This window comes from Felis catus, chromosome D3 (assembly GCF_018350175.1).
Source record: "Felis catus isolate Fca126 chromosome D3, F.catus_Fca126_mat1.0, whole genome shotgun sequence".
Taxonomy (NCBI): domain Eukaryota; kingdom Metazoa; phylum Chordata; class Mammalia; order Carnivora; family Felidae; genus Felis; species Felis catus.
In genome coordinates this window covers 28646675-28671201 of record NC_058379.1, presented here as the reverse complement: position 1 = coordinate 28671201, position 24527 = coordinate 28646675, and the positions used below count along the sequence as shown (strand labels likewise).

Genomic DNA, 24527 nt, shown 5'->3' with positions numbered 1-24527 from the left:
TGTGGTAAAGACACACGTAACAAAACATCCACCATCTTAACCATTCCTAAGGGTACAGTTCAGTAGTGTTAAGTATATTCACATGGTTGAGGAACCAATCTCTAGAACTTTTTCATCTGGCAAAACCAAACCTCTGGACCCATTAAACAACACCTTCCCATACCTCCTCCACTCAGCCCCTGACAACCACCATTGCACTTTCTATGAACTTGACTAGTCTAGGGACCTTACATAAGTGGAATCATACAGCATTTGTTATTTTGAGACGAGGCTCATTTCCATTAGCATAATGCCTTCCAGGTTCATCCATGTCACACCATGTGAGGCTTTACCATATTGTCTTGTAGGGATAAACCAGTTTTGTTCACCCATTCATTTGTGGATGGACACTTGGGTTGCTTCCACCTCTTGGCTCTTGTGACTAATACTGCTATAAACATAGTCTGTATCTCTTTCAGATCTTGCTTTCGATTCTTTTAGATATATACCCAGCGATCATATGGTAGTTTTATTTCTAATTTTTAAAAGAAAAGTTAAAGAATTTTCCAACTGTTTTTCAGTGGCTGCACCATTTTACATTCTCACCAACAGTGCAAAGGGTCCAATTTCTCCACAACCACACTAGCGTGTTATTTTTTATAAAAAAAAAAAATTTTTTTTTTTTGTAATAGCCAGCCTAATGGGATTGTGGTTATCTTTAAAAGATTCTGATTGTGATACACACACAGAGGGCGTGCAAGAACCTAATATTGGAACGGACAGTTGTAAAGAGAACATCCAGGGAATTCTTGACACAGGTCATGAAATAAATACTAATGGTGTCCCAGAAACACCCCGGGCCCTTGTCCTGGTAACCTTTTCTATTATCATCTCTCTCCCTCACCTTCCTACACTCCCCAGCTAAACACTCTCTGGCCTTTACAGTATTTTCCTTGCTTAACTTTACAGTCACATCTGAAACAATAGTTTCTATTTTGCCAGTGTTTGCACTTGGTATAAACGTAATCATTTTGTTAGTCTTTTTGCTTAACTTTGGGTAGGTAAGATTCATCAGCGTTCATACAGCTCTCGTTTCTGGGTTCTCTGTATAGAATTTCACAGCAGCAAAATTCACCTTCGGTCTCTTCCAAGACAAATCCACAGACAGCGACGCTGTACCTGTCTCCTGGGGCTTTGGGGCAGGGGTCTCCATCGCGCCCCTCGGCAGCGTTCCCCGGACGCGTGGGCAGCTCTGCAACCTCCCGCCCCAGGCTAGGCCCAGAGGGACAGGTCCTGCTCCTGGGGCTAAGGGACAGCCTGCCGGGGAGCCCCGTGGGGTCACACACGCACTTCCGGTTTCACGGTCACGCACGCGGAGCCCCCTGCGCACCTCCAGGGTCGGGGTCAGGCAGGCTCAGCAAGCGTCCCACATTCCAGCCTGCGCTCACGCTCCATTACCCGCGCTCTCCACACTCCTCCCGGGGCTCCGAGTGAGGGGACCAAGGCCAATTTCGGGCTCAGAGGTTTGGAACTAGCGGGTACGGAGAGCTGTCTCGCAGACTGGGCAGACCCGCCTCCCACAGAAATCCAACGACCACCACAAAGGAGCAGGCCAAACACCGTCGCGGGAAAGTGCGCTTGCGCGGACCGGACACGAACTACAAGTCCCGGGAGCTTTTGTGCTGCGCAGACAGACGACTCCACTTCCCAGAAGGCATCGGGGTCCCGGAGCCTCTCTGACCTCCAGATCCAGACGAGCTTGTAGCACAGCTTTCTGGGAAGTGTAGTTCCGGTATCATGCTGGGCCGGTGTGTTGTGTGTCTAACTGCAGGGGTAGCCAGATGGTGGTACCCAGGAACGTGGAATTATCCTGTCAGTTCCAGGTGGATTTGGGTAGGTCCTGGCCCATGTTCATCTTTGCGGGAAAGGCTCATTCACCTCGCCCTCGGGATACTAGTGGTGGTGGGTGGGCACTGAAGAGTTTTACTAGGCTTCCTGCCCCTGCTGTCCCTAACCTGGGGTCCCAGGAAGGGACGGGGGAAGAAGTAGGGAAATCCTCAGCCCTGTTCTCAGACCCAGTGATCCTGATGCTGGTCCACCCTCAGGAGCAGGGGAAGGAGTCTGGGTGGTGGCCCACCCTTGACACAGTGCTCTGACAATTTCATCCTCCTTGACTTGAACCCCAGCTGCAGCTTTGGCCACAAGTTCTACCCAGCCAGCGTCAGCACAGCACAGCTGTGCCCAGGCCTCCCTGCTGTGGTTGTTGGCCTCCAGAATGACCTCTATAAATCTTGTCTCCTGGTAGTCACATCTTTGTGTAGTACCTCCCACACTGAGTAGGGCGGACATATGTAACAAAAATAATATTGTGGATATACTGGTATATGGATTATGAAGCTAGGTCATGAAAGACATTGATTGAAACTTCAACCTTGCTGTCTTGGATCACTCACTCTGGGGGAAGCCAACATCACATCTTAAGTATACTTGAGCAATTTGTGGAGAGTTCCACATGGCAAGAAACTTTGGCCTCCTGCCTACAGCATGTACTAATTTGCCACCCACAAAAGGAATGCTCTTGGAAATGGACCCTCCAGCCCTTGGTGACATCTTGACTGCAAACTTATAAAAGACCTTGAACCAGAACAACACAGGAATAGCTAGATATGGGGTACAATAACACAGGTTTATTGTTTTAAGTCACTAATTCAGGGGTAATGTGTTGTACAGCAATAGATAACAAATACAGATAAGAGTGGTACAATAAAACCTTGGATTGCGAGTAACTGTTCTGCGAGTACTCCCCCAAACTTGCAAACATTTCTAGTAAATTTTAACTTGATAAACAAGTGATATCTTGCAATACGAGTAGTACATGACACTGAACGTCACATGATCACAACTGAGCCAATGGTTCTTCTCTCTGTCTCTCTGTGTGAGATTGTGAGTGGTCATCAATGCAATGCCACATTTCCACGAAATCCTCAAAAGGAGGCAAAAGCAAGTGTCATTGGATAGGTTCCTTGTTAAAGTTGTGCAAAAAGAAAAAGATTTCATTGAGCCAATGGATAGCAGTGATTCCATTAGACATAATGAACGTAATTCTAAAAAAAAATTAGAAGAATTTTTAAAAAGGAAAGAAAGAAAGTCGTCCTACACAATAACCCTCCTCTATCTTGTCTCCTTCACACCAGCCATGAAGGTTTTCAAAGGTAAGTGCAGGTTAATTTATTTTTTTATATCTTGTGTTTTCTTTATTTTGTATTATATTACAGTATTTTGAATTATGTGAATATTTTTGGGTTGTGGAACGAATCTGAGTTTTCATTATTTCTTATGGGGAAATTCGCTTTGATATACAAGTACTTTGGATTATAAGCATGTTTCTGGAACTAATTTGTTCCAGACTAATGCTCTCAAACCAAGGTTTTACTGTATGTATAATTAATGCAGATAATTATATCCACTATTTAGAAATAGGATGCTGTGGAAACAAAAACTGGAATGTGGGAGAAGTTTTGGAACCAGCAAATGTCAGAAGCCAGAAGGACTTTGATATGAGTGGTAATGAAATCGTGATTGCCTTTGAAGAATCTGTTAGATGAAGTCTGATGGTCTTTAAGGATACTTTTGACGATGGGATGCCTGGCTGGCTCAGTCAGAAGAGCATGTGACTCTTGATCTTGGGGTTGTGAGTTCAAGCCCCACATTAGGAGTAGAGATTACTTAAATAAGTAAATACTTTTTTTTTAAAGGATACTTCAGATGAGAGCTGAAAGGAAATGGAGGAAAATGTCTTTTAAAAGTGAGACACAGGAATCCATTCTGCATAGTGGCAGAAAGTTTAGCTACACAGTCACCTGCAGTAACTCAGAAAGTAGAAAATGTACCTAATAAACTGGGTGATCTAGCTAAAGAAGTTTCCAGACAGTGTTTAAGGTGCTTCCCTTGCTTTACTGACCAAGGACAAGTGAAGTTCAGTGAGAATGTCAGAAGCATGTCTTTTGTTTTTCTCCCTCAAGTCCCTCAAGCATCAGGGCCAGGACATGATGGTGAGGGGCAGGCAGGTCTCCAGGCAGTTCCCACTTTCGTCTTCTTTTCCACAAGTCCTATTGACCTGAACACTTTGGGGTAAGCCCCATGTGAGAAAGATCCTCCCTGGGCTCAGGGATCAGCCTCTACTCCCCTTCTCCCTGGGAGCAACTCAGAAATGAACAAAGAAAGAAAGAAAGAGAGAAGGGGAGGAAGGGAGGAAAGGAGGGAGGAATGAAACAAGAGAGAAAGAGAGAGAGGGAGAGTGAGGGAGGGAAGAAGGAAGGAAGGAAGAGAAAGATTGGAGAATAAGGTTTAGTTACCTCAGACATCACAAAAAAGCGGTTAACAGCCAACAATGCCTATTTTTATTTCTCCCTGATCAAAAATATGTCCGCCCATCTGGATGACTGACATATGTCAGAGTGTCTGCCCTGCCCACACCTGGAGAGGACCCCCTTTCTTGGCTTTGGCTTTGGGGGCCAGAGTGGACCCCTGGTCAAAGACAGCCAGGCCTGGTTCCCAAGCCAACCCCCCTGCCCCAGCCATGGACTGGGAATTCTCATGGGAGCAGCCAGTGTGCCCAGTTGGACAGAGGGTCCTAGAGGACAGTGGGGCCAGGAGCCATTACAGGCTCCCACAAGGCACATGGGGGAGGAGAACCCATGCAGTCCCAGAGAGAGCAGGTCGGCACAGCCCTAATTCCTGCAGGACCCATTCTCAGCTCCAGCCGCCCGCGTACCTTGGCTCTACTTCCTGCCACTGAATTCTATGATCCTCTCTTGAACCCCCACAGTGAACTGTGCCTGTCTTGAACTAGGCTGAGACTTAAAGAGCTCTGTGGGAGATCATCAAGACAGCTACCAACGGTTCCTCCTATCTCCATATATACAGGCTACATCTCCCTGCAGGAGGGCGTTCTGTTGCTGTAAGCAAACCACCCCGAATTCAGTGATGTAAAACAACTACCAGTTTATTGTGTTTGTGGATTCTGTGAACCAGGAATTAAGATGGGGCATGGGGGCTCATCCCTGCTGCACAATGACTGAGGTCTCAGCCAGGTAGACTCTCATAGTTGGAGATGACTCAAATGGTTGGGGGTTGGAATTATCTGGAGGCTTTATCGCTTGCATGACTAGCACTTGGGTGGGAAGATGCAAAGATGGGGCTCAGCTGGACTTTCAACTTGAGAACCTAATCACGGTCTCTTCATGTGGTGTGGACTCCTCCCAGCATGGTGGCCAGGTTCTGGGGAGCGTCCTGCAATACAGCAAGTATCCCAAGAAGGCATACAGACTTTTCTGACTCAGTCTTGGGAGCCACACAGCATCACTCCCACCACATTCTGTTGGTGAAAGCTGTCATAAACCATCCCAGATTCAGAGGGACAGGGCACAGAGTCTACCTCTCAGTGTGAGGTTTGTCAGAAAGTTTATGGCCATTTTTATTTATTTTCTTTTTATTGTTTTAAATGTTTTATTTATTTTTAAGAGAGCACAAGCAGGGGAGGGGCAGAGAGAGAGGGGGCAGAGGAACTGAAGGAGGCTCCTTGCTGACACCAGTGAGCCCAATATGGGGCTTTGAACTCACAAACCATGAGATCATGACCTGAGGTGAAGTTGGACATTCAAACAACTGAGCCACCCAGGCGCCCCTGGGGCCATTTTTAAAAACCACCACAGTTTGCTTTTTGACCAAAAAGATTTACATTCATTCTTCCCACATGCAAAATACACTCACCCCTTGCAAGCTCTGCCCCCAAGTCTTATCCTATTATGGCACTGGGCTCAGGTTCAAGGTCCAGAATCTAAATCCAGTATCTAAATCAGGTACAAGTGCAGGTAAGGCTCCTTGGATGTAGTTCTTCATTTGACTTTGGGTGTGACTTCTCTTGATCTGAAGACGTGTAAATGAAAGAGATGTGTTAGCTGTACTCCACCTCCCCCCCCCCCCCAGCTTTTGATGGAGGGACAGGCATGGGATAAATGCAGTCAACACTACCATTCTGATAAAGTAAAGGGTGGGTCACGACACTCACCATAGCAACCACACCATAGTGACTCTAACATCCAGCTGAACACATGTTGTCATTTCTTTTTTTTAACGTTTATTTTTATTTAGAGAGAGGGAGAGTGCATGCATGTGTGAGCAGGGGAGGGACAGAGAGAGAGGGAGAGAGAATCCCAAACAGGCTCTGCACTGTCAGCAAAGAATTCAACTTGGGGCTCCATCCCACAAGCCACAAGAGCATGACCTGAGCCGAAATCAAGAGTCTGCTGCTTAACAGACTGAGCCACTCAGGTGCCCCTGTTGTTTCTTGATTGAGGTCCAATCCTCCTTCCTGGTGCTGATTCCCTATAGCCCTCGTTCTGCCCTCTGAGGCATCCTTCGTTTTCCATAGGAAATAGCCTGTGTTCACACCTGGTTAGCTCTCTCAGGCTGCTTCCTGCCCATAGAAGTTTAGGGATCCAAAGGCACCTTTTCATTTTGGTCTTTCTGTCTCTTTAAGTCCAAACTGATATAATTATTGTAAAAACTTTGTGGGTCTCTTATGTATCAACTAATAAATGCACTTCTTTAGACAAAAACCAAATGCCTAAAAATCTCAACACAACCAACCCCTTTTCTACCTGAGCTCCATATGAAGCTACTGTGCAACATACCTTTTAGAAGATCTTAGAGTATCTTAGATGTCATATTTTTTAAAAGGGAAGACATGCAAAGCACATCCTTAGGAAGGTGGGATCCCAGCCGCATTCTTAACCCTGGCTTCATCTCTACCATGAAATTGTGTTTTCCTGACAGTACCCTGGATTTGATCTGAGGCTCTTTCTTACTTTGGGACCCCTTTTCTGGCTGGGAAAACTGGCCTAGGCCCTTTACATCTCCTTCCAATGCTACTTGAAAACTAAGTAGCTCCTTTAGCACTTCATCTCTCTCCTCTCTCCTTTTATTGTGCACAGGTGGAAGAAGCCAGGTGGCACCTCCAACTCTTCCTGAAAATTGCCTTAGCCAGATCCGTGGGTTCATTTGGCATATTTACTGTTTTCTACTTTGCCACGGTGACAGTTTTGCTACATATTCTACCACCACAGAATAATGATTCCTTTTCCTCCAGCTCCAATTACACATTCTTTGCTTTCCTTCAGGTCCTGAGCCGCAGCCTCTTCAAGGCCCATATGCTTCTGCCTACCACCCAATCCCCAACACAGTGCCACATGTCATCTGTCTCATGTGTTAAAGGAACACTCTGCTTGCAGATACCAAATTCTGCTCCATAACATTCTGCCCTCAACTTCTTGGTGTAAAACTGCCAGTGAAGGAGACCTATGCATTTTGTGGGTCAGAAATTTGGACAGGGTATAGCAGGGCTGGCTTGTCTCCAGCCACAACTCCTAGAGTTTCAATAAGGATGACTCAATGGCTGCAGTTACTCGGGCAGGGGAGGGGAGGGCTGGAGGCTTCCTCACTCACATATCTGAAGCCTGGGCTGCGATGACTCAAAGGCTGGGTTCAGCTGGAATTGCCAACTTGACAATTTACACGTGGCCTCCTCATGGGCTTGAGCTTCTCACAGCGTGAGAGGGAGTAACACGACAGGAAGCATCAGAACAGAGAGCATTCTAAGAGAACAAGGCAGAAGACGGTGTATCCTCCAAAATCACATAGCATCCTTTCCACATTATCTATGCACTGAAGCCCTCCCGATGCAAAAAGAGGGCACAGACACTCCATCTGTTAATGGGAATAGTGTCAAAGAATTTGCAGCCATTTTTAAACTTTCACACAGGTAAGGCTATGTCCTCTTCCGAACCTGTGCTGGCTTTGTGGCTTGCTTTGATCAACAGAATGTTCAGCTGTAAATGAGTGCAGGGTATATTGCTGGAGAAAAACTACATATAAAGAGAGAGAGAGAGCACGTGGAAAGAGAGGCCACATGGAGGAGAACTAAGGGTCCCGGCCTAGCCCAAGCTTCCAACATGTGAATGAGATGACTTAGAGTTTCCATCCCCTACCCAGCCACTGGCTGAATACAGCTGCGTGAGTTGATTCCCATGGTTGGCAGACAAACCATCCCTGCTCAGTCCTGCTCAAATTTCTGATCCACAGACTCACAGGTGGAAAAAAAAAAAAAAAGGACTCTGTTTTCAGCCACTAATTTTTGGATAATTCAAACAGTACGGCACCATTTAGTGTTCTGTTTTCTCCTTTTGATTGCTAAATCATTTCAATAAACTCTAGAAAAGAATTTGATAAAACTGAATATCCATTCCTATAAGCCAGGCATAGAAGGATTCTTCATTAACTTGAGAAAGAATATCTAACACTAGAGGGATTTCCATGAAAGCTCTAAATCAGACAACAAACCTGGATAAAATCATTATTGTTTCAAGTGTCTACAATAAAACTCAAACACAATAATGAGATTTAATGTTGGAAAGGAAACAAAATTATGCTTTCAGATATGTGATTATGTAACTAGAAAATCCAAGACGATGACCTTAAAATGATTAAATACAGTCAGATAACTTGTTTGCCAGATAGCAACAGTTTTCCTATATTCCAGTGATACCAGTTATAAAATATGCAGAAAAGTATTTCCATTAACAACAGCACCAGAAATGTAAAATACCCCAACTGTACTAGTACTCTATTAATGTGTAATAAATCATGCCAAAGCTTAGCAGCTCAAGACAATGACTCATTATTTCTGACAAAATTGTGGTGAACCACGCAGTTCTCTGCTCTACATGATATCAGCTGCAGTATTCTGAGGCTTCTACTGGGCCGGAACATCCAAGATGGCACATTCACATGACTGGTGATTGATGTTGCTGGTCAGTTGGGAGTTCCGTGGAGATGTTGACAGGCGGTGTATCATCTTATAGCCTCTCCAGGAGGCATGGCTTCTCACAGCATGAAGACTGGCTTCCAAGAGGAGACACCAAAGAATGAGCATTCTAAGAAACTCATCTGAAAGTCCTCTCATGAACTAATAATCTCTGAAGTCCAAAAGCATCACTTCCACTGCGTTCTATTGGTCAAGTGAGTGAAAAGACAGCAAGAAAAGCAGTGATAGCAGGAGGAGTGAAAATAACACCTTTAGACATCTTTAATCTATCACACAAAGAAATAGAAATCTTAACAAAAACATGAATGAGACCTATAGGAAGAAAACAACACAAACTTAAAAGAGGACCTAAATAAATAGTAGTAGATGAGAAGAATTATGTAGAAAAGGCCATCACTCTTCCTAATTTAATACATAAATATAAAGCAATTCCAATAAAATTTATAGGGATGTTTTTGTCATGATGGGTAATTTGTTTTTTTTTTAAATTTTTTTTAATTTTTTTTAACGTTTATTTATTTTTGAGACAGAGAGAGACAGAGCATGAACAGGGGAGGGTCAGAGAGAGGAAGACACAGAATCTGAAACAGGCTCCAGGCTCTGAGCCATCAGCACAGAGCCCAACGCGGGGCTCGAACACACGGACCGCGAGATCATGACCTGAGCCAAGTCGGCCGCTCAACCGACTGAGCCACCCAGGCGCCCCATGATGGGTAATTTGACTCTAAAGTTTTTCAGAAGACCAAATGAAGAGTATGATATTTTAATTCATAAAATATAGTGGTAATAAGGCATACATTGGATGGGTGGATGGATGGATGAATAAACAGGAAGAATTTCTCCACAGAGCATAAATGAAAATTGTTAAATTTGCGGGGGAAGACTCATTATCTGACATGATAAGCCCATATGGATTAAAAAGTTAAATGGACAAATGGAAACAATAAAAATATAAGCAAATATTTATATTATCTTTAAAGAGGAATTTCTTGAATAAAAGACTCTCTTGAACTTAAAATGTATACTGATCTAAAATAACCATACAGAAAGTTGAAAGTCAAATGATAAACTTGGGGATATTGCAGCATAGGAGAAAAGATTCTGAACCTATGAAGAACACATAACTCAGCAAGAAAAGGGCAAAGAACAAATACCCACTAAACTCCTGTGATATGCATGGCAGACGCTAGTTTGTCAAGTGTTCATCTTCACGTACTTACCTTCTTGTCTGCGAGACAGACAACAAATAAACAAAAACAAATATTACGATGTAATGTCTGATAATAAAGGAAAGTAAAGCAAGGTCAGGGGCACTTAAGGGAGGAACTAGATAAATAGTTGATGGATGGAGGAGAGTTTAGTCAGGGTAAGCAGAGCAGAGGTAGCATTTGAGCAGAGCCCTGAATAAAATGAAGGACTGTGATGCAGCTACTCAGAGGCTGAGGGTGGTATGTTCCAGGAGAAGAAACAAGGCCAGTCTGGCTAAACTAGAGCTAGCAAGGCAGACACAAGACCTAAGAGATAGGCAGAGTTTAATATATAATCTTTTAATTTGTCCTATAAGCCATTTCTGCCATTTCCTACTCTTCATCAATGTAATTTCTAATGGCAGCCTTGGGACATTCTAGTAAGTGGATGTCCTAAGGTTGTTTTTTAAGTATCTATCTATCTATCTATTTATTGAGACAGCATGAGAGGTGGAGGGGCAGAGACAGAGGGAGAGAGAGAATCCCAAGCAGGCTTCACACTGCCAGCGCACAGCCCAACATGAGACTCAAACTCATGAAACTGTGAGATCATGACCTGAGTCAAAACCAAGAGTCAGACGCCTAACTAACTGAGCCACCCAGGTGTCCCAGATGTCCTAAGGTTTAATAACTACACGAACCACTCTCTTACAGTTAGATGTGACATTAGATCCAATTCGAAACTACCATAAATAATGTACTGATGAATAGCTTTGTGCATAAATCATTTTTGCATTTAAGAGAAACACTTTTTGGATAGGGAATATAGGTTTATTTGACCCTTTTACAACACCCTCACTAAGGCCTCACAATCATGTTATCAAACATGATCCACTCAAGTTTTCTGTTTTGTGAGTTCTGTTCACCTTGTGGTTTTCCCATTTATCTCCTGGTGATTTTTCTTATCATATTTTATTTTATTTGTTTTAACTTTTATTTTAATTCAATTAGTTAACATGCAGTGTTATGTTAGTTTCAGGTGTACGATATAGTGATTCAACACTTCCATACATCCTCTGCTGCTCATTATTGACTGCACTGCTTAATCCCCATCACCTGTTTAACCCATCCCTCCACCCCCCACCTCCCCTCAGATAACCATCAGTTTGGTTCTCTATAATTAAGAGTCTGTTTCTTGGTTTGTCTCTCTTTTTTCCCTTTGCTCATTTGTTTTGTTTCTTAAATTCCGCATACAAGTGAAATCATATGGTATTTGTTTTCCTTTGACTGAATTATTTCATTTAGCATTATACTCTCCAACTTCATCCATGTCATTGCAAATGGCAAGATTTTATTCTTTTTATGGATGAATAATATTTCATTATATATAAACCATATCTTCTTTATCCATTCATCAATCAGTGAACACTTAGGCTGTAACTGTATCTTGGCTATTGTAAATAATGCTGCTATAAACATAGGGGTGCATGTATTCCTTCGAATTATTGTTTTTGTATTCTTTGGGTAAATACCCAGTAGCATGATGGCTGGATTGGAGGGTAGTTCTTTTGTTTAACTTTTTGCGGAAACTCCATACTATTTTCCACAGCGACTGCACCAGTTTGCATTCCCCCAACAGTGCTAGAGGGTTACTTTTTTCTCCACATCCTTGCCAACACCTCTCACTTCTTGAGTTTTTTATTTTAGCCATTCCATCAGGTGTGAGGTGATATTTCATTGTAGTTTTGATTTGAATTTCCCTGATAATTATTGATAATGAGCACCTTTTCATGGGTCTATGGGCCATCTGTGTATCTTTTGAGAAATGTCTGTTCATGTCTTCTCCCCATTTTGAAATTGGATTATTTGTTTTTTGGGAGTTTTATAAGTTGTTTTTTAAATAAGTTCTTTATATATTCTGGATACTAACCTTTTATCAGACATGTCATATGTCTCCCATTTCATAGGGTGCCTTTTAGTTTTGTTTCTTGTTTCCTTTGGTGTGCAGAAGCCTTTTATTTTGATGTAGTCCCAATAGTTTATTTTTGCTTTTGTTTCCCTTGCCTCAGGGGACCTATCTGGAAAAAAGTTGCTATGACTGATGTCAGAGAGGTTACTGCCTATGCTCTCTTCTAGGGTTTTTATGTTTTCAGGTCTCACATTTAGGTCTTCAATCCATTTTGAATTTATGGGGTAAGAAAGTATGGTGTAAGAAAGTGGTCGAGTTTCATTTTTTTGCATGTTGCTGTCCAATTTTCCTAGGACAATTTGTTGAAGAGACTGTTTTTTTTCCACTGGATATACTTTCCTGCTTTGTTGAAAATTGACCATATAATTGTGAGTTCATAACTGGGTTTTCTATTCTGTTCCATTGACCTATGTGTCTATTTTGGTGCCAGTACCATACTGTTTTGATTACTACAGCTTTGTAGTATATCTTGAAGTCCAGAATTGTGATGCCTCAAGCTTTGCTTTTTCAGGATTGCTTTGGCTATTTGGTGTCATTTGTAGTTCCACATAAATTTTAGGAATGTTTGTTCTAGTTCTGTGAAAAATGCTGTTGGTCTTTTGATAGGGATTGCATTAAATCTGTAGATTGTTTGGGGTAGTGTGTGTGTGTGTGTGTGTGTGTGTGTGTGTGTGTATTTGTTCTTCCAACCAATGAGCATGGAATGTCTTTCCATTTCTTTGTGTCATCTTCAATTTCTTTCATCAGTGTTTATAGTTTTCAGAGTACTGGTATTTCACCTCTTTGGTTAGGTTTATTCCTAGGTGTTCTATTATTTTTGGTGCAATTATAAATGGAATTGTTTTTTTTTAATTTCTCTTTCTGCTGCTTCATTATGGGTGTATAGATATACAACAGATTTCTGGGGTGCCTGGGTGGCTCAGTCAGTTAAGCATCTGACTCTTGATATTGGCTCAGGTCATAATCTTGAAGTTGTGAGATTGGGCCCTCTGCACTGAGTGTGGAGCTTGCTTGGGATTCTTTCTCTCCCTCTCTGTCTGTCTCTCCCTCACTTACACGCACACTCTCTCTCAAAATAAATAAATAAACAAACATTAAAAAAATAATGAAATACAGGGGTGCCTGGGTGGCTCAGCCAGTTAAGCCTCTGACTCTTGATTTCAGCTCAGGTCGTGATGTCACAGTTTGTGGGATTGAGCCCCACGTGGGACTCTGTGCTGCCAGAGCTTGCTTGGGATTCTCTATCTTCCTCTCTCTCTGCCCCTTTCTGCACACTCTCTCTCTCAAAATAAATGAATAAAAATTAAAAAAAATATATAACAGATTTCTGTGTCTTGATTTTGTATCCTGCAACTTTACTGAATTTGTGCATCAGTTCTAGCAGTGTTTTGGTGGAGTCTTTCGGGTTTTCAATATAGAGTATCATGTCATCTGCAAATAGTGAAAGTTTTACCTCTTCCTTACTGATTTGGATTCCTTTTATTTCTTTTTGTTTTCTGATTGCTGTGGCTAGGACTTCCAGTACTATGTTGAATAAAAGTGGTGAGGGGCATCTGGGTGTCTCAGTCGGTTAAGTGTCTGACTTCGGTTCAGGTCATGATCTCGTGGTTTGTGGGTTTGAGCCCCACGTCAGGCTCTGTGCTGACAGCTCAGAGCCTGGAGTCTGCTTCAGATTCTGTGTCTCCCTCTCTCTCTGCCCCTCCCCCACTCTCTCTGTCTCAAAAATGAATAAATATTTTAAAAAAATTTTTTAAAAAGAATAAAAGTTGTGAGAGTGGACATCCTTGTCTTGTTCCTGGTGTTAGCTGTGGGTTTTTCATATATGGCCTTTCTTATGTTGAGGTATCTTTCCTCTAAACCTACTTTATTGAGGTTTTTTGTTTTTTTTTTTTTAATCTTGAATGGATGTTGTACTTTGCCAAATGCTTTTTCTGCATCTATTGAAATGGTCATATGGTTCTTATCCTTTCTCTTATTGAGGTGATGTATCACATTGATTGATTTGCAAATATCAAACTACCCTTGCAACCCAGGAATATATCCCACTTGATCACGGTGAATGATTTAAAAAAATTTTTTTAATGTTTATTTATTTTTGAGAGAGACAGAGTGTGGGTGGGTTAGGGGTAGAGAGAGAGGGAGACACAGAATCCAAAGCAGGCTCCAGGCTCTGAGCTGTCAGCACAGAGCCCAACTTGGGGCTTGAACTCATGAACTGCGAGATCATGATCTGAGCCAAAGTCAGACGCTTAACTGACTGAGCTACTCAGGCTCCCCAAGTTTAAAATGTATTGTTAGGTTTGGTTTACTAGTATATGTTGAGGATTTTTTCATCTAAATTCATCAGATATATTGGCCTTAGTTCTCTCTCTCTCTCTCTCTCTCTCTCTCTTTTTTTTTTTTGGTGGTGTCTTTATCTGGTTTTGGTATCAGGGTAATGCTGGCCTCATGGAATGAATTTGGAAGTTTTCCTTCCTTTTCTATTTTTTGGAATAGTTTGAGAAGAATAGATATTAACTCTTCTTTAAATGTTCGGTAGAATTTCTCTGTGTAGCCATCTGGTCCTGGATTTTTGTTTGTGGAAAGTTTTTTTTTTTTTAATTTTTTTAATTATTTATTTATTTTTTTGTGTGGAAAGTTTTTTGATTACTGATTCAATTCTTTGCTGGTAATCAGGCTGTTAAAAGTTTTCTATTTTTTCCTGTTTCAGTTTTGGTAGGTTGTATGTCTCTAGGGATTTCTTCTAGCATTTCTAATTTGTTGGTATATAGTTTTTCATAATATTCTCATGTTTGTATTTCTATGGTGTTTGTTGTTATTTCTCATCTCTCATTCGTGATTTTATTTATTTGAGTCCTTTCTCTTTTTTCTTCATAAATCTGGCTAGAGGTTTATCAATTTTCATTGATTTTTTTTCTTTTTTTAAATAAATGTTTATTCATTTTTGAGAGAGCATGAGTGGGGTGGGGGCGGGGCAGAGGATCCGAAGTGGGCTCTGCACTAACAGCAGTGAGCTCAACGTGGGGCTGGAGCTCATGAATCATGAGATTATGACCTGAGCTGAAGCCGGATGCTCAACTGACTTAGCCATCCCGGCGCCCCTTCATTGATTGTTTTCAAAGAATGAGCTCCTGTTTTCATTGATCTGTTCTATTGTTGTTGTTTTTTCAGTTTCTACATCATTTATTTCTGCTCTGATCTTTATTGTTTCCTTCCTTTTCCAGGTTTTAGGTTTTGTTTTGTTTTGTTTTGTTTTGTTTTTTTGAGAGAGAGAGAGAGAGAGAGAGAGCAAGCAGGAGTTGGGTAGAGGGGGAGAAAGAGAGAATCTTAAGCAGGCTCTACACCCAGTGCTGAGCCTGACGCAGGGCTTGATTTCACGACTGACTGTGAGAGAGCCACCCAGGCGCCCCTGTTGTTCTTTTTCTAGCTCTTTTAAGTGTAAGATTAGGTTGTTTATTTACAATTTTTCTTGCATTTTGGTGCAGGCTGGTATTGCTATATACTTCCCTCTTAGAACCACTTTTGCTGCTTCCCAAAGGTTTCATTTTAATTTGTTTCCTTTTTAATTTCTTCTTGTATTTCCTACTTGACCCATGCATTCTTTAGTAGCATGTCATTTAACCTCCATGTATTCGTGGCCTTTCCAGATTTTTTCTTGTGTTTGACTTCTAGTTTCATAGCATTGTGGTTAGAGAAAAGATGCATGGTATAACTTCAATATTTTAAAATTTTTTGAAGTTTGTTTTGTGGCCTACTATGCAATCTATTTCATTCTATGTGCACTTGAAAAGTATGTGTATTCTGCTAAGATGGAATGTTCTGATTATATCTGTTTAGTCTATCTGGTCCAGTGTGTCATTCAAAGCCATTGTTTCCTTGTTGATTTTCTGTTTAGATGATCTGTCTATTGATGTAAGTGGGGTATGGAAGTCCCCTTCTATTATTGCATTATTATCAATTAGTTCCTTTTTGTTTGTTATTATTTGTGTCATGTATTTGGGTGCATAGATATTTACATTTTGATGCAGGCTGGTATTGCTATGAACTTCCCTCTTAGAACCACTTTTGCTGCATCTCAAACCAGCAAACCACTTTTGCTGTTATATCTTCTTGGATTATCTCCTTTATTTATTTATTTTTTCAAAAGGAAGGTGTTTTTTTTTTTTTATTAATTAACTGTCTCACACACCTCTCTAATACTTTTCCCCAACATTTAAACAATTATTTGTCTCTTCATAAAAAATGATTTTGTAATATTTGCTATGTGAGAAATAGAAAGATAATTCACATTTTCTTCCATCATGGCTCAATAAAATTTATTTACTAATGATAGTTGAGAAGAATTTTCTTCAGCTTCTCAATTCATTTGTAATGTCATGTATATATTGAGGTTTATGGTCAAATCTGGGGAAGTCTATCATTCATATATCAGCTATATGATTTCAGGAAATTTTCTAGCTTTCTTGTACAGTGTCTAATCTAAAATTTGTGTGTGTGTTTTATTTTTTTAATTTTATTTTTTATTTTTTAAAATTTACATCCAAATTAGTTAGCATATAGTGCAACAATGATTTCAGGAGTAGATTCCTTAGTGCTCCTTACCCATTTAGCCCAACCCCCCTCCCACAACCCTTCCAGTAACCCTCAGTTTGTTCTCCATATTTATGAGTCTCTTCTGTTTTGTCCCCCTCCCTGTTTTTATATTATTTTTGTTTCCCTTCCCTTACGTTCCTCTGTTTTCTCTCTTAAATTCCTCATATGAGTTAAGTCATATGATTTTTGTCTTTCTCTGACTCATTTCACTTAGCATACTATCCTCCAGTTCCATCCACGTAGTTGCAAATGGCAAGATTTCATTCTTTTTGATTGCCGAGTAATACTCCATTGTATATATATACCACATTTTCTTTATCCATTCATTCATTGATGGACATTTGGGCTCTTTCCATACTTTGGCTATTGTTAATAGTGCTGCTATAAACATGGGGATGCATGTGTCCCTTCGAAACAGCACAACTGTATCCCATGGATAAATGCCTAGTAGTACAATTGCTGTGTCGTAGGGTAGTTCTATTTTTAGTTTTTTGAGGAACCTCCATACTGTTTTCCAGAGTGGCTGCACCAGCTTGCATTCCCATCTCTTTTATCATTATATAATGCCCTTCTTTGTCTTTTGTTAGTCTTTGTTTTAAAGTCTATTTTGTCTGATATAAGTATTGCCACTCTGGCTTTCTTTTGATATACATTTGCATGATAAATGTTTCTCCAGCCCCCTCACTTTCAATCTGCAGGTGTTTTTAGGTCTAAAATGAGTTCTCCTGTAAGAAGCATATGGATAGGTCTTGGTTTTTTATCCATTCTGTCACCCTACAACTTTTGATTGGAGTGTTTAGTCCATTTACATTCAAAGTAGTTATTGATAGATACGTATTTATTGCCATTGTATTACCTGTTTTGTGGTTGTTTCTGAAGATTTTCTCTGATCCTTTCTTGTCTTTCTCTCTTTCATGGTTTGCTGGTTTTCTTTAGTGGTATATTTGGATTTCTTTCTCTTTATTCTTTGCATATTTATTAGTGGTTTTTGATTTGTGGTTACCATTTGTATATAACCTTTTCTGCATATAGAAGTCTATATTAAATTTATGGTAATTTAAGTTTGAACCCATTCTCTACTCCAGCTTTCCCCATGTTTTAGGTATATGGTGTCTTATTTTATATACCTTTATTTTGTGAGTTCCTTGATAGGTTTCTGCTGAAAAATTCCCTGATAGCCTTATAGGGTGTCCCTTGTGTGTAACTGTCCTCTTTTGTCTTGCTGCTTTTAACTTCTTTATCAGTATATTTTGCCATTTTAATTATAATATGTCTTGGTGTGGATCTGATTTTGTTGATTTTGTTGGGGGTCCTCTGTGCACCCTGGATCTGATATCTGTTTCCTTCCTCAGATTAGAGAAGTTTTCAGCTATTATCTCTTCAAATACATTTTCTACCCCTTTTCTCTCTCTTCTTCAGGAACTCCCATAATGCAAATGTTATTACATTTGATGGAGTCACTGAGTTCCTTAAGTCTATTATTGTTTTTGCATAATTCTTTTTTCTCTTTTGTTCAGCTTGACTACTTTCCATTACTCTGTTTTCTAGGTCATTAATTTGTTCCTCTGCTTCTCCCAGACTGTAATTAATTCCATCAAGCATCTTTCTCATTTCGTTTATTGAGCCCTTTCTCTGCTATGTTATTCTTATCTCTGTGTTAAGGGTCTCACTGATGTCTTCTACTCTTTTCTCAAGTCCAGTGAGTATCTTTATGATCATTACTTTAAATTCTTTATCAAGAGTGTTACTTATATATGTTTCACTTAGATTTCTGGCCCTCTCCTTGTCCTGGTCTTTCATTTGTGACAAATTCTTCTGTCTAATCTCTGTGCTTGTTTCTTTGTGTTAAGAAAGTCAGCTATATCTCCTGTTCTTGAGGGTAATGACCTTATGAGGAAAGGTCCTGTAGTACCCTACTGTGTAATGTCTCCTGTTCCCCAGGGCCTGGCACTTCAGCGAGTGTCCCCAACATGTGCTGTGTGTGCTCTGCTGTTTTATCCTGGCCACTTTATCCTTCAGGCCCGTCGTCTGCAGAAGCTCTTTGCTTGTTGTGGGCAGTGTTTGGTACCTGGCCTGAATGTGGTGCATTTTAATGATGTGTGCTCTGGTCTGCTTGTGTGGGTCTATTTCCACCACTGCCCAGACCGAGGCCCCACAAAATTCCCTGGTTGGAGATGTGGTGTAGGCAGGGGTTTGGGCCAGTCTTCTGGGGGAGGGAGCCCACTACACTGGGACTGAGGCAAGTGTGGGAAAGGCGATTCCACTGGAGTGTGGAGGGCAGGGCTTGGTGTAAGCAAGATAGGTAGCAAGTGTCAGTGGTAGCTAGTTCTTGCAAGTGGCCCTGTGTTTATGCTGAGACATGGAGAGAAATGGCACTGGCTATTTCCTTTGTTCCTGGAGGAGGCTCTCCATGAACACTGCCTCTCTGGGACACACTCTGAGATGAGCAACTAACCTTTCCACTGTGTGTCCAAGGCATTCTTCAGATTGCTGTTTCTGCCCTGTATATCTCTGGGTTGCCTGCCTGCCTTCTCCCCAAGAGCAGCTCCAATGCCCCCAAGGCTCTATCCCAGCCAACTCTGCTGACCTTTAAAACTCCAGGCTTTAAGCTCCACTGGTTTCCAGAATCACAAAATTCAGCCCCTCTCATTTTCCAAGCCAATTGCTGTGGGGATTTGCTTTCTTCCTGTGTTCCCCTGTGTGCTAGTCTGTCTCTCATCCTACTCCATGACCTCACCTCCTTCCCTTGTGGGGCCACGATCTGTTTCTCAAACTTTGTCTCTGTATTTCCTACTTCCTTTGATGTGGCCTCTTCTTTACCTTTTGTTGTGGAGTTTACTCTGCTTGTCTTCTGGCTGATTTCTAGGGCATTTAGGATGATTTCATAGTTGTCTAGTTGTATTCATGGGAGGAAGTAAGCCTAGGGTCCTCCTACTCCACCACCGTCTTCCCCTCACTACTTTCTTATCAAATTTTAGAAGCATTTTCATAATAAAATTATAAACCCTATGTCATAATGTCTGGAAGGACTATTTGCCCTTTAATTTATGGCCAAAAAGAAGTGACAATGTGCAGCCAAGTGCCTGGAAGACATGGGCTTTGTGAAATCTTGTCCATTAATTGTTCATTTTTTCAGGACACACAACAATCTGACTTATGGTGATGCACACCCTCAGGGCTCCACAAGCTGTGTCTGTGGTGTCGACAAGTCACTAACAATCTGTGTGCCTGGGCTAGTCAGCTCTGACATGGACACAGTGAAGCACTCCTGCTATGGATTGAATGCTTGTGTTCCCTCCAAAAGTCATATGTTGAAGGCCTAGCCCCAATGAAATGGTATTTGGCAGTGGGAGGTAATTCAGTTTAGGTGAGGTCATGGGGTGGGGTCTATGATGGGATTAGTGCCCTTATAAGAAGAGGAAGGAACACCAGACATGTGAGGACATGGCAAATAGGGAGCTGTCTGCAAGCCAGGAAGAGTTCTCTCACCAGAGTCCGACTGCGCTGGCACCCTGCTCCTGGACTTCCAGCCCCCAGATCTGTGAGAAAAAGCAAGTTCTGTTGTTTAAGCAACACAATCTGTGGTATTTTGTTATGGTAGCCCTAGCTGACTGATACAACTCCACTTAACTCTGGGAGAATTCATTCGTTATTCACACCAACAAAATGAAACTATTCAATTGTCCTCAGCTGAGTAGCTAAAGGGTCAAGAGACTCAGGCAGAGAAAATCTGGAAAGCACCATTGGAAAGCATCCATGGCATGAAATGACATTAGCTGGTTGTCTGGCCTGAAAAGTACTCCAGGGCAATTTAAAAACAAAGAGAATTTTAGGCATTTTGAGCAATGGATATAACCCAGGATTTGATACAGACCCTTTTATCTCGGCCATTTGGAAGGATATAGTCCATTTGGATGCATAAAATGCAGCGTATGAGTTAAGAAAATTGTTTTAATTACCTTATAATGTAACTCATAGACATTAATTTTTAAAAGCTTGTAAAGGAAGGGGCGCCTGGGTGGCTCAGTCAGTTAAGCATCCGACTTCAGCTCAGGTCATGATCTCACAGTCTGTGAGTTCGAGCCCCACATCAGGCTCTGTGCTGACAGCTCAGAGCCTGGAGACTGCTTCAGATTCTGTGTCTCCTTCTCTCTCTGCCCCTCCCCTGATCGTGCTCTGTCTCTCTCTGTCTCAAAAATAAAACATTAAAAAATTTTTTAAAATAAAAAATAAATAAAATAAAATAAAATAAATAAAAATAAAAATAATATATAAAATAAATATATAAAAAATATAAAAATATATAAAAATAAAAATAAATAAAATAAAATAAAAAAAATAAAAGCTTATAAAGGAAAAACAACCATGTTCTACAAATAGTTGAAATGTTATTTTTAAGGAAAAAGTCCTGGGATGAGAAAGAGAATTGTTTTTGCTGAATGTAGGAGTTGTAAGAGTTTTGAATTTGTTAAGTAATAAGCAAAAAAGAAGGGCAGTAAAGGAATCTTAGCTATTAAGTCTCATAAAATTTGCATACTGATCTCTTTGAGCTACACCTGCTAATGCTAACCTGATTAGCTAAAAAGGACAAAAACTTACCCCCTTCAATCAGCTGGAAAAAAGGAGGTTGATTTTTTATTCTTGTGTTTGTTAAAAATAATAGCAAACATAGAAAACCAGAAAAGGCAATTCCAGATGGTATCAAAGGGTCACCTATAATTTTCAAAGAAAAACATCTGAATTAAATTGTCTTAAAAAAAATCCCTTCTCTAATTTTTGCAGCATAGTTTGGGAATTGCCAAATAGGAAAGAACTCTAGGTAGTACACTGTAATATTGAGGTAAATCCAAGATAATAGGGTTGATCACTGTAGTGTCTAGAGTAATTAATTTTAGATTAATGTTGGAGATGGGCACTGTATAGGCTTTTGACATGCCAGTTTTAATATTTGCCAAATTCAAAGTTACTTCTCTTAAAAACTGGGCATCATATCTGTAACACTAAACTCCCTCCTCATTTATAACATTGTTTCTAGATGTTATAAAAATATAAATACATTATTTTTACATTTTTCTAGAAAGTTAATCAAAAGTATTAGGAGAAAGGACTCACTTTATTGATTAATTTTGTGGTGAAAATATGTTATTTGTAGTTTCTCCCAGTGTTTATTACCTAATATTTAGTAAGAGATAAAAATTCATTACAATATTTTACAAATTTGACATATTCATAGGAATCCTTCATTAGAAACAGATAATGTTGTATAAATGACATACTATGAAGTACTTCTCACAATCATTATTCATAGAATATCTCTCTTGGATTGATCTTTCACTGATGTTGAGAAGTTTGCATTGTAGCTGAAATATTTCTCACGTTAAATATATTTGTTGAATTTCTCTTGTCTGAATTCGTGTTGGCACATTCTTAAGACTTCTTCCTCTTATGAATCCTTGATGTTGAATAAGGTGGCACTTATTTTTGTAAAATTTTTAATGTTTATTTTATTTTGGAGAGACAGAGCACGAGTGGGGGAGGGGCAGAGAGAGAGGGAGACACAGAATCTGAAGCAGTCTCCAGGCTCAGTCTGAGCTGTCAGCACAGAGCCCAATGCAGGGCTCAAACTCATGAACTGTGAGATCATGACCTGAGCCAAAGTCAGACGCTCAACTGACTGAGCCACCCAGGTGCCCCAAGGTGGCACTTATGATGAAGTCTTTCCCACATTTCATACATTCATAGGGTTTTCCCCTGGTATGCATCCTCTGGCATTGAGTCAGATACACACTCTGACCAAAAGATTTACAACAGTTACTACACTTGTAGGGGTTCTCTTCAGTATGAGTTCTCTCATGTTGATTAAGGTATGTACTTCTGAAAGATTTACCACATTTTGCAATTATAAGGATTTTCTTGGTGTGAATTCTTGGTGTTGAGTAAAATGTGTATTCCATCAGAAAACTTTCCCATATTCATTACATTCAAAAGGTTTTTCTCCAGTATGGATCCTCTTGAGTTGAGGATCCTATGACCTATGACCTATGATTTATGACTGTAGGCTTGGCTGCATACAGTTCAGTCATAGGACTTCTCTCAGATATAAAGTAAGTTGAATGCTCTGAGTAAAGGCTTTCCCACATTTTTTATATTCAAATAGTTTTTCTCCAGTACAAATCTTGTGTTGAATAAGGGATAACCTATGATTATAGATTTTGCCACATTCATGACATTGATAGAGCTTTACTCCGGTATGAGCTCTGTGATTCACAGTAATACAGGTACTTTAGTTAAGAGCCTTCCCACATTGATTATATTAATAGGCGTTCACTTTGTGAATCTTCTGATGTTGCATGATGTAAGTGTTTGATTATAAGCTTTGCCACACTCATTACATTCATAGGGTTTCTCCCTACTATGACTCTGAAGTTGGATGAAGGATAAGTCCCAGCCAGCTGAATGATTTTCATTTACATTATACTCATATGGTGTCTCTTTGCATGTGTGCTGTATAATGTGTGAAATCTATGAAAGATTTCCCACCATTTCAGCATTTGTAGAACATTTTTCCAGTACAAATTCTCTGATGTTAATTAGGAGAAGTTATTACTGAAGGCTCTCTCACATTTATTACATTAATAAGATTTCATTCCTACACCTGAAACTAATGTAACATTATGTGTTGACTAGACTCAAATAAAAAAGTAAAATAAAAAAGAAAACAAAAACCGTAATTCAAAAAGATGTATGCATGTTTGTGTTTATTGCAGCGTTATTTACAATAGCCAAGATATGGAAACAACCTAATTGTCCATTAATAAGTGAATAGATAAAGGAAATATTATACAGTAAAACCTTGGATTGTGAGTAGCTTGTTCTGTGAGTGTTCTGCAAGATGAGAAAGCATTTCTAATAATTTTTAACTTGACAAATGAGTGATGTCTTGCAATACAAGTAGTATATTACACCGAAAGTTACACGATCACAACTAAAGCCAATGGTTCTCTCTCTCTCTTGCTGTAGGATAGTGGGTGATCATCTCTGATGCTTGGTCTCAGGCCATAGTGTTTGGAGAACACTGTGGCCTGATTGTGTTCTTGGACATGACTTAGAAGGGCTTGCTTATAAACAGGAGCCGCCAGTTGTCAATGAAATTGTGACCTTGGGGAAGACCATGGGACTGGAGGTGAACGAGGACGACATTCAAAAGCTGGTGAAGGAACATGGCCAAGAGCTGACCACCAATGAACTGATGGATCTGCATCATGGGCAACAGCAAGAGGTTATGGAGGAGATCTCATCTGCAGAGGAGGAGGAGAACAAGGCAGAGGACTCCCTCACTTCAAATGAGATTAGGGAGATGTGTAAAATGTGGGAAACAGTGCAAAATTTTGTAGAAAAGCACCACCCGAATAAGGCTGTAGCAGTGTGAGCCATAAACCTGTTTAATGACAATGCAATGTCACATTTCTGTGAAATCCTCAAAAGGAGGCAAAAGCAAGTGTCATTGGATGGGTTCCTTGTTAAAGTTTCATGAAAAGAAAAACATTCCATTGAGCCAACAGACAGCAGTGATTCCATTAGTGTTAGTGAAAGTTGTCCTACACAATAACCCTCCTCTCTCTTGTCTCCCTCACACCAGCCATGAAGGTTTTCAAAGGTAAGTGCAGGTTAATTTGTTCATTTTTCTTTATATTTTGTATATTCTTTATTATTTTGCATTATATTGCAGTATTGCTATCATTTTTATATGAATATTTTTGGGTTGTGGAACAAATCATCTGAGTTTCCATTGTTTCTTATGGGGAAATTCGCTTTGATATACAAGTACTTTGGATTACCAGCATATTTCTGGAATGAATTATGTTTGCAAACCAAGGTTTTACTGTATATACAATGTACTATTACTCAACCATCA

At 40.4% G+C, this 24527-nt stretch overlaps 1 long non-coding RNA gene across 1 annotated transcript; it reads left to right on the top strand.

The window, feature by feature from the left end:
* Window positions 1–1660: 1660 nt before the first annotated feature.
* Window positions 1661–24027, top strand: LOC123381330. The gene is made up of 3 exons (XR_006588212.1): window positions 1661–1872; window positions 3174–3191; window positions 23633–24027. It is a non-coding gene; the product is annotated as an uncharacterized LOC123381330 (long non-coding RNA).
* Window positions 24028–24527: the final 500 nt, after the last annotated feature.